The sequence below is a fragment of the Canis lupus genome, chromosome 7 (assembly GCF_011100685.1).
Source record: "Canis lupus familiaris isolate Mischka breed German Shepherd chromosome 7, alternate assembly UU_Cfam_GSD_1.0, whole genome shotgun sequence".
Classification (NCBI taxonomy): Eukaryota; Metazoa; Chordata; class Mammalia; order Carnivora; family Canidae; genus Canis; species Canis lupus.
This window is the reverse complement of record NC_049228.1, coordinates 57476911-57487428: the sequence shown is the minus strand read 5'-3', so window position 1 is coordinate 57487428 and position 10518 is coordinate 57476911. Positions and strand designations below refer to the sequence as shown.

At 41.4% G+C, this 10518-nt stretch overlaps 1 pseudogene; it reads left to right on the top strand.

The window, feature by feature from the left end:
- The first annotated feature begins 5168 nt into the window (after positions 1-5168).
- On the top strand, positions 5169-10024 carry LOC111096782 (annotated as a pseudogene).
- The last annotated feature ends 494 nt before the right edge of the window (positions 10025-10518 follow it).

The window sequence follows — 10518 nt, the reverse complement described above, 5'->3', positions numbered from 1 at the left end:
GCAAAGGTTATATTTACTTTATAGCACTTTGAGTTGGGTTTATGACATCAGGTCATTTAATACAGGGGTAGAAATGTACACATGAAATCAATGAAGTCTGTGTCTTTGTTAACCTGGGATTTACTGGGGGCACCTGGTTGGCTCAGTCAGTGGAGCATGCTGCTCTTGATCTTGGGCTTGTGAGTTCGAACCCCATGTTGGGCATAGAGATTACTATGAAAAATAAAATAAGGCTAGGGATTATGAGTTTACTTGTCTTTTGTCTTGCCTTTATCATTGCTCAAGGATTATTTGTGATAGTTCTATGATATCACAAGTTTAAAAGCAATTAACATCATAACCACTATAGATTGGTATTCAACCCACCTTGAGAATATGACAGGACTGCCTGCCCTGGGCTGTATGTCTTAGGTTATCTGTGGACCCAGGTCCAAAAATCAAAATCTTGAGATGAAGCCAGAGGTCTATTCATGCATGTCCAGATGAAAAGCACTGAGTCAAGAAGGAAGAGGTAAACTACAATGAACTGGTTGGGGAAAGGAGATGCTTCTAGTCACAGAAGCAGACCCAGAGCAAGGAAAGAAGGAATGAAGCATGAGTATGCTGTGGTGTGGGTTAGATTCAGGTGAACCTTAGCAGAAGGAGATCCTCTGAACAGAGGCACTCCTTCCACTCTTTACATGCTCTCTGGAGATTGGATGTGAAGCTTTCATGTGGGAGGCTCTCAGCAAACAGCTATCATTGTCACCATTATCGTGAGATTGTCACTCTTACAGTGAGACACAGTTTATCTGGAACTAGAGATATGAACTCACACGAGGTAGCTATTTACTTGTATTCAGGTATCTCCAGCTTCGATTCTCTGTTAACTATGTTTATGGTATATATTATTTTCCTTAGTAGAAAAGATGGGAGGCAGGGTTTGTATTCTGAGAACCTTAATATTGAAAAGTCCCTTATTTCCTGGATGGCAGTCTCAGGGCTAGTTAGTACTGGTTTTATTTTACTGTGCTGAAATACTGCTTTCTCTTGGCATAGGTAGCACTCTACTCTCCTTGGTTCTCCTTAGATCCCTCTCTTGCTCCCTCTCTGCTGGCTCACCTTAAATGCTAGAATTCTGGGGCATCTGTTGGCTCAGTTGGTTGAGCATCTGCTTTCTGCTCAAGTCGTGATCCCACGGTCCTGGGATCAAGCCCCGCATGGGGCTCCTTGCTCAGTGGGGAGTCTGCTTCTCCCTCTGCCTCCTTGCTCTCTCTCAAATAAATAAATCTTTAAAAAAAAGTTAAGAGTTCTTCAAGGCTCAGTCCTATCCCTCTTTTTCTCACTGCACACTTAATCCCTCTTCAAGCATCTCATTTTTGCACATCAGTGATCATATTTGTACAGGTTTCAGGTACCATCTATGTTAACCAATCTCAAATTTTCTTCCACACCCGTCCTCTGAGCACTAGATAGGTACATCCGATATCTGCTCAGTATCTCTGGTTTTTTTTTGCAAGTACCTCAAGCTCATGCTAGCTATCTTCTCATGCCCAGGCCTCTGTATTCCAGAACTCAGAATCATGGTACCTCCCAGCACTTACTTAAGTCAAAAAAACCTGAGAGTCATCCTTGGAACTTGTATTTTCCCTTACCTCACATATCAAATTCAAATCCTGTTTAGTTTATCTCCTATCTCTTAAATATCTCTGCTTTTCTTCCTATTGACTAACATTCCATCACTCAGAGAGATCATTCCTACTCGTAGATTGCTACCAGTCTTCCTGAATCTACTTTGCTCCCTTTAGTAGATATCATCCTCAATTTTCTCATTTTCTAGATGAAATCATCCAATGTTCTCATGAGAAAAAGAAACAAAACAGAAGTTCATAGGGCAGCTACAAACCTCCCTGGTTTGCTTCTTGTTACACCTTCACAGTCACATCTATCACTGCTCTCCCGACTAGAGACCAGAGCAGGTTGGCCAGGTTCCCATCCCCCCAGCGTGGTCAAATGCATTCCTCCCACAGACTCTTCACACGTGCTGTTTCCTCAGCGGAGGATACCTCCACCCGTATGCCCTTCCTCATCTAGCTAGCTGTATATGATCTATTCATCTGAAAACACTTCTTACCTCATGTGATGGCCATATACTGGCCATAGGCTTCCAGAGCACTTGCTTCCCACCTCCACTACGGGTGTTTACTGAGCTCCCCAAATAAACCACTTACACTTGAATCCTTGTCTTAGTGTCTACTTCTTGTGGAACCCAAACCAAGCTATGCCATAAATCTGAGTATGGTACCTGGACTAGAGCAGCATCAACATTACTCAGAAATTGGTTTCTGGAACAAAAGTTTTTTTTTGTTGTTTTTTGTTGTTTTTTTTTAAAGTAGGCTCTATGCCCAGTGTGGAGCCCAACGTGGCACTTGAATGGATTACCTTGAGATCAAGACCTGAGCTGAGATCGAGAGTCAGATGCTTAATTGACTAAACCACCCAGGAACTACCAAAATGCAAAGTCTTAATCCAGACCTCTCATACAGTAACTTTGAAGTTGGGAGTCAGCAATCTGTGTTTTCACAAGGCCTCACAGGGCGCCTGGGTGGCTCAATCAGTGAAGCATCTGCCTTCAGCTCAGGTCATGATCTCGGGCTCCCTGCTCAGGGGAAAGTCTGCTTCTCTCTCTTCCCTCTGCCCCTCTCGCTGCCCCCCTCCCTGGCTTGTGCTCTCTCTCTCAACTAAATAAAATTTTCAAAAGAAAACCAAAAACAAGGTCTTGAGATGATTCCTATGCATCCCAAAATGTGAGAAGCATTGGAATAAGTCATACCTGCTTCCTCAAACAGAAAACCTAGCTCTTTTCCCCCTTGTTCCAAATATATCTCTAAAAAGTTAAAAAATAAAATCTAAGAATTTTTTTTCAATCTTCAAAATTTTATAAGAATCTTAGCTATTGGGATGCCTGAGTGGCTCAGTGGTTGAGCGTCTGCCTTTGGCTCAGGGAGTGATCCTGGATTCCGGGTTCGAGTCCCACATCAGGCTCCTTGCATGCAGCCTGCTTCTTCCTCTGCCTGTGTCTCTGCCTCTCTGCCTCTCATGACTAAATAAATAAAATCTTAAAAAAAAAATCTTAGCTATTTGGGGACTAAGCTTCTTAAAACAATTTAAGAGTTTTAGACCATCACAGCTACTTATTCTTGTATATACTTATTCCTGTATATACCCATTTACCAGACTGATCCCATTAAAAAAATTGATGTTAATCAGACATGCTGTTACTTTGATTTCCTTAACTATTTCTCCCTTTACTTCCTCACTGACATCAATTTATCATAACATTATTAGAATACTTTTTCTAATACTTTTTTCTTTTTAAAAAAGTCTTTTTTAATGAATGTCTCTGGGGATCAAGGTACCTTTGTCTAAACCATTGAAATCTGAGGTTTTTTTCCCTCCACTGATTCATGAGTCTTCCTCCAGAAAATTTTCCCTTAAAGAATTTTTTTTACAATCTACTAAAATATTCCATTTTTTAATATTTTATTTATTTAGGATAGTCACAGAGAGAGAGAGAGAGAGAGAGAGAGAGAGAGAGGCAGAGACACAGGCAGAGGGAGAAGCAGGCTCCATGCACCGGGAGCCTGACGTGGGATTCGATCCCGGGTCTCCAGGATCACGCCCTGGGCCAAAGGCAGGCGCCAAACCGCTGCACCACCCAGGGATCCCCTACTAAAATATTCCATTCAGAATTATTTTCGGTTGTACTTTGATAATCTGCTTTATTTTAGGTGATATTTAGTCCCAACAATATTATAGATTTTCACTGTCTTCCAGTATTGAATCTTTAACTGAATCTCTGTTCCTGTCTTGTGCTTCTGTAATGAAGCCAGGCGCTTGCCAGTTTAGCTTCTTTGGTCCAACTATTACTGGAGTTTTGAACACAGGAAGATTAACTTCATCAACTTTTTTCCATTCTAAAAGTGGAGGCAGTCAGTGGTCTTGTTCATACGAACACATATCCAGAAAGAGAAATATTTGATGACCTTAGCACTTGAGTGTTATTTTTGAAAACTATCAGTTGTGTACTGTTTTGTTCTTTGATCTTTACTAATTTCTGCACACTATAGAACAAATCCTCTAGCATGAAAATCAGTGTAGTTTTCCACTAGTTTCCATTACACAATCTATAATCTGGTTTTAGTTAACTATTTGAAATTCTTCTCAAACACTCTTCACTTACTCTCATTTCATTTTTTTCTTTATAGTATCTCTGCTTTGAATGCTTTTCCCATACCTCATCTTGCTGAAATTTGATTTATTCACTCTCAAAGCTACAGCTCGACAATATAAATGGCTAGCTTAGATATGTTTTAGTACTTAAGATACATCAGTAAACAAAACAAAGATCTCTGTCTTCCTGAAGCTTATATTCTCCTTGATCTTCAGGCAGAATTTAGAACTTTGATAGCAATTTGTTTATACCCCTAACAGAACATTACAATTAATTTGTTTTAAGTCTTTTTCCTAACTAGACCAGTTTTCAACAGTGCCTGCTCCATAGGATCACTTGGGAAACTTTGGAAAAGCACTCATATTCAGGTTCCATCTCTAGGGATTTTGACTTTTTTTTTGGTTTGGGGGAAGGCCCACATGATTCTAGTGTACAGCCAAGGGTTAAGAATCACTGCACCAGGGGCACCTGGGTGGGGCAGTCAGCTAAGCACCTGGCTCTTGGTTTTGGCTCAGGCCCTGATCTCAGGTAGTAAGACTGAGCCCAGCCCCAGGCTCTGAGTGAGGTGGCTTAAAACTCTTTGCTCCCCTCCACCCCCTGCTCAACTCTTGCATGTGTATATGTGCTCTCTCTCTCTCTATCTTTCAAATAAATAAATAAATCTTAAAAACAAAACAGACCAGACTATGAAATTTTTGAGGGTGTGATTATGGCGCTCATTTGGTACTACCCAACACCTAGCACTGAGTGAGCAATCAGTACGTGTTTGTTGAACTGTTTTGGCAGTAAGGAAAAATGGTTTGGGTTCTCCTTTTACTGCCGGACTAAGATGTTGAGATGGATGGGCACTTTAAGAAATTGGATTAATTTAAATAATTATTAAGATGCATAATCAATAAAAATTAACAGACAATAACCAGCTTTTCCCATAAGTGGCCTGAGGTGATCTCCGAAAATGGTTTGCTTTTCATTTGCCCCAGAAAATCCTATGAAATCTTGCAAACAAGAGGTTCAAATTTTCATGTGAGCTGTAAGAACCCACGTTAAGCTGCTCAGGCCATCAAGAATATGCATATCTGAAAAGCCACCAAGTATCTGACAGCTGTCACTTTGCAGAAACAATGTGTGCCATGGTTTGCTACTGTGGTAGAGCTCGTAGGTGTGCCCAGGGCCAAACATTGGGGCTGGACACAGGGCTGGTGGCCCAAAAAGAGTGCAGAATTTTGACAGTACATGGTTAAAAATGCAGAGAGTAATGCTGAACCGAAGGGTTTAGATGTAGATTCTCTGGTTATTGAGCACATCCAGGTAAACAAAGCCCCCCAAATGCAGTATTGAATTTACAGGGCTTGTAGATTAACCCCTACGTGAGCTCTCCCTGCCACATTGACATGATCCTTACTGAATGAAAAAGGGCAGATTGTTCCTAAACCAGAGGAGGAGGTTGCACAGAAGAAAAAGATATCCAGAAGAAACGGAAGAAACAAAAATTTACGACCTGGAAGTAAATTTTGCATAAAATAAATGCAAATAAATTTTTTTTAAAAACCAGATAATATCCAGAAAAACAATAGAAAGCATTTCATAGAGAAACTTGAGAAAGACCCTGAGGGTTTAAAAAAGGAAAGATAAGGAATAAATTATGTATTAGGAGACACTAAGGAGGAGAATCATGAAAGAAAAATAGTTTGAAAATACCATCCCTCTGTTTACTTTTTTACTTTTTGATTTTTTTAAGATTATATATTTATTCATGAGAGACACAGAGTAAGAGGCAGAGTGATAGGCAGAGGGAGAAGTAGGCTCCCCGCAGGGAGTCCAATGTGGGACTCGATCCTAGGACCCCGGGATCACCCCCGGGGCTGAAGGCAGACACTCAACCACTGAGCTAGCCAGGCATCCCCAGACTCTTTTTTTTTTTTTTTAAATTTTTTTTATTGGAGTTCAATTTGCCAACATATAGCATATCACCCAGTGCTCATCCCATCAAGTGCCCCCCTCAAGTGCCCGTCACTGAGTCACCCCAGCTCCCCACCCACCTCCCCTTCCACTACCCCTTGTTTGTTTCCCAGAGTTAGGAGTCTCTCATACGCTGTCACCCTCTCTGATATTTCCCACTCATTTTCTCTCCTTTCCTCTTTATTCCCTTTCACTATTTTTTATATTCCCCAAATGAATGAGACCATACACTGTTTGACCTTTTCCGATTGACTTACTTCACTCAGCATAATACCCTCCAGTTCCATCCACGTCGAAGCAAATGGTGGGTATTTGTCGTTTCTAATGGCTGAGTAATATTCCATTGTATACGTAAACTACATCTTCTTTATCCATTCATCTTTCGATGGGCACCGAGGCTCCTTCCACAGTTTGGCTATTGTGGACATTGCTGCTATGAACATTGGGGTGCAGGTGTCCCGGCGTTTCATTGCATCTGTATCTTTGGGGTAAATCCCCAACAGTGCAATTGCTGGGTCGTAGGGCAGGTCTATTTTTAACACTTTGAGGAACCTCCACACAGTTTTCCAGAGTGGCTGCACCAGTTCACATTCCCACCAACAGTGTAAGAGGGTTCCCTTTTCTCCGCATCCTCTCCAACATTTGTGGTTTCCTGCCTTGTTAATTTTCCCCATTCTCACTGGTGTGAGGTGGTATCTCATTGTGGTTTTGATTTGTATTTCCCTGATGGCAAGTGATGCAGAGCATTTTCTCATGTGCGTGTTGGCCATGTCTATGTCTTCCTCTGTGAGATTTCTCTTCATGTCTTTTGCCCATTTCATGATTGGATTGTTTCTTTGCTGCTGAGTTTAATAAGTTCTTTATAGGTCTTGGAAACTAGCCCTTTATCTGATATGTCATTTGCAAATATCTTCTCCCATTCTGTAGGTTGTCTTTTAGTTTTGTTGACTGTTTCTTTTGCTGTGCAGAAGCTTTTTATCTTAAGTCCCAATAATTCATTTTTGTGTTTGTTTCCCTTGCCTTCATGGATGTTTCTTGCGAGAAGTTTCAGTGGCCAAGTTCTAAAAAGGTGTTGCCTGTGTTCTCCTCTAGGATTTTGATGGAATCTTGTCTCACATAGATCCTTTACCTCTTTTAGGTTTATTCCTAGGTATCTTATGCTTTTCGGTGCAATTGTAAATGGGATTGACTCCTTAATTTCTCTTTCTTCAGTCTCATTGTTAGGGTGTAGAAATACCACTGATTTCTGGGTATTGATTTTGTATCCTGCCACACTGCCAAATTGCTGTATGAGTTCTAGCAATCTTGGCATCCCTCTGTTTATTAAATACTCTATAATTTTAATGTACTTTGGGGCCCCTTGTTTTGCTTGAGTTTCACTATGATGGTGTACAGGGCAAATATCATTCCCATTTTACAGATGGGGACTCCGAGTCGTGGTAGATGAGGTTAGGTGATGGTCCAGGGTTATATTCCAGCTTGATAGTAGGTAGAGCTAGGACAAGAACCTAGTCCCTGGTTTTAATCCAATGCTCTTTCCACACACTGGCTACCCACCAAGGATGAATCGTCCTTGAGTTTGATTGTCTAGCAGAAGACATTCATGAATCCACATTCCCTTTCTTCTACATGTCTGGGTCTCCCCTCCAAGGAGATCTTCTTCTGGACCTAGGTCTCTGGAGTTATTTATAGTCACTAAGGCCCCAAATGATATATTTTTACATGCTTTCCCTATAATTATTTCCCAGAACCGAGACTCAGGACTTTAAAACTTGTTCTACTTACTTGTTTAGTGACTGATTTTTATTTCATGAGTGATTAGTGTATGCCAGGAACTGTGCTGCACGCTAGCAGACAATATGGAACAGAAAGACACAGTCCCTGCCCTTATGACATTTTATAGCAGTGGGTGAGACACAAACATTAAATATTTGTACACACAAGTCCCCAACTGCAACTGTGATAAGTTCTACAGAGAAGAAGCACATGATGCTATGAGGGCTCAGACTCACAGGATTTTATTATGTCTGAGAGGTCCTAGAAAAGATCCCTACTGAAAACCAGTTCTGAAGAAGTAGGTGTGAACTAGATAAAAACAGGGTCGAGAACTAAACTAGTTCTTCCAGTCTCTTCCAGCATTACAAACTCCTTTCAAACTTCAAAAAGTTTCTCAGACCTCCCCACATGATGAGTGGCTGATTTTTATGGTTGACAAAATATTCAGTGTGATTAATGCAGCCAGGACACTAAATGAATTTATGATTCAAACATTTACATAAGTTTGAACCACATTTCTTATTTTTGTGGAATATTAACTACTGACCATATAGACAACACTTGCTACAACCTGTGGCCTCCTTATCTTCTCCAAGGCTTTCAGGATTGGTACCCGTGGGTTGTCCTTCCCTGAGCAAATCTGTGGGCATCTGCTACTGGAAAAAAAGAGAGCAAGACCTTTTTCTTCTCTCTTTTACCCTCCACTACCACATACCAGAAGTGTATTTTCCAGTGGCTTCTTGCAGACACCGATCTCAGCCAGTTTCCAATCCAGTTTTAGGGGATGGATGGTTTTTGCTTTAGACTCAATAATTTTGAAATGGGGAAATTATATTAAGGAAAGAGAAAATACACATTGGGTAACACAGTGGTTGGTCAAATTGTACATGTATCAGGAATCCACCATGGGTCAGTGTAAGATTTTGTTAGAAAAAAAAGGTGTCAGAAGGGAAAGAGTTCTCCTAAGAATATTTAAACCAGCCTGTTAAAAAGGCAAGATTCTGGAGTGCTACTTGGGCTGCCAGAACTCTGGAAATGAAGTCCCAGAGTGGTGCTGTGTGAGCTCCTTCAGCAAAACACCAGCTTTTCCTTCTCTTGGCCTGGACCCCTCCCAACCTTGGCCCCTTGACCTCCTGGCTTTTCCCTCAGTCTAGGTTCTTCTGTGAAGACATCACTGACCCCTTTGGAGAGATTCCAGTGCTCTTCCCCAGCCCCAGCTCTCAGTGTAGGGGGATCCCCAGAGCAAGCAGATTGCCTCCAGCGATTGTCCCGCAGACCCTCATGTCTCTTCTCAAGGCTGCGGCTCCCAGGAGCTCAGTAAACGCCCACGAAGGAAATTTGCCATTGCTTGTGGGATACCGCTATTTTAAAATAAAGATTACATGGCAATTGGGGACAGGAGTAAACTATAATTATGCGTAGACTGCAAAGTGATGCTCAACCCTGCCATGATTTTAAGCTCTTGGGCCAGTTGTTATCCTGAAGGATATAGTGTTAATCCATTTTCATGATTCTGTGGTAGGAAAACTGGCAGCTCCAGAGGAAGGAAGCACGTATTTTGACTTTTTTTTTTTTTTTTTTAAATCTGTCATGTAGGTAATGCATTGCTCTTACATGCCAGTGGAGTTCGCTGTAGTGATGAAAATGCAGAAGGTTGAGGAGGCCTGGCATCAAATTACGAGTGCTGGTGAGGGCCGGCTGACGCAGGTACATGGAACAGCCACAAGGTGGCAGCTTAGAACTAGGACATTCTGGATCAAATGTCCGCAGCCCGAGTACCTTGCAACACTCTCCAGAGTGGAGAAGGGACGACAGGTACAGTGGGACAATTTAAAAGGAGAATAAATAAATAAATAAATAAATAAATAAATAAATAAATAAATAAATAAATAAATAAATAAATGGAGAAAGAGATGGTAGTGCTTGCTGCATACATTTTCATACTTTTGTTTCCCCTAGAATAAAAGTCCAGCACACATGTCCACACCCAGACCCCAGAAAGTCTCATCGAATGCACCCCGAACCTGCCTCACTCTCAAGAAGCCCCACCGTGAGTCTGAGATGTTCCATGCCTGACCTGGCTGTCCTCAGGTGGCCCTCACTTCCTCTGTACCACTTACTGCATGCTTTCATAGACTCTTTAAGGACTTCCTGAGGGTAATTGTGCTTTTATTTGATTTTCACCTAACATGCTTACTTTGAACTTCATCCTCGTACAATATGTTCCTCTACCCTGCTTATGAAAATATACTTTTATAAATGTGTGTATAGATCATACATAAACACACTGTATGTGTTATAAAAATATATGACATACGCTGATACATCAGGGAACCAGTGCTTTCCATCATTCCTTGCATGCAGTAGGTACTCAATGTATGTTTACTGAAGGGAAACAGAGATAAAGTGTCCAGAAAAGGAAGGTGCAGACTTGGCAGCAGAGCAAAAATTCAACACGGTGTAGAGGTCGTAAAGAGTCAGTGTAGAGGGTCATAGAGGGTCATAGTGTCGAGGGTCATAGCGTAGAGGGTCATACACTATTCAACATAGTGTAGAGGGATAAGAAAACA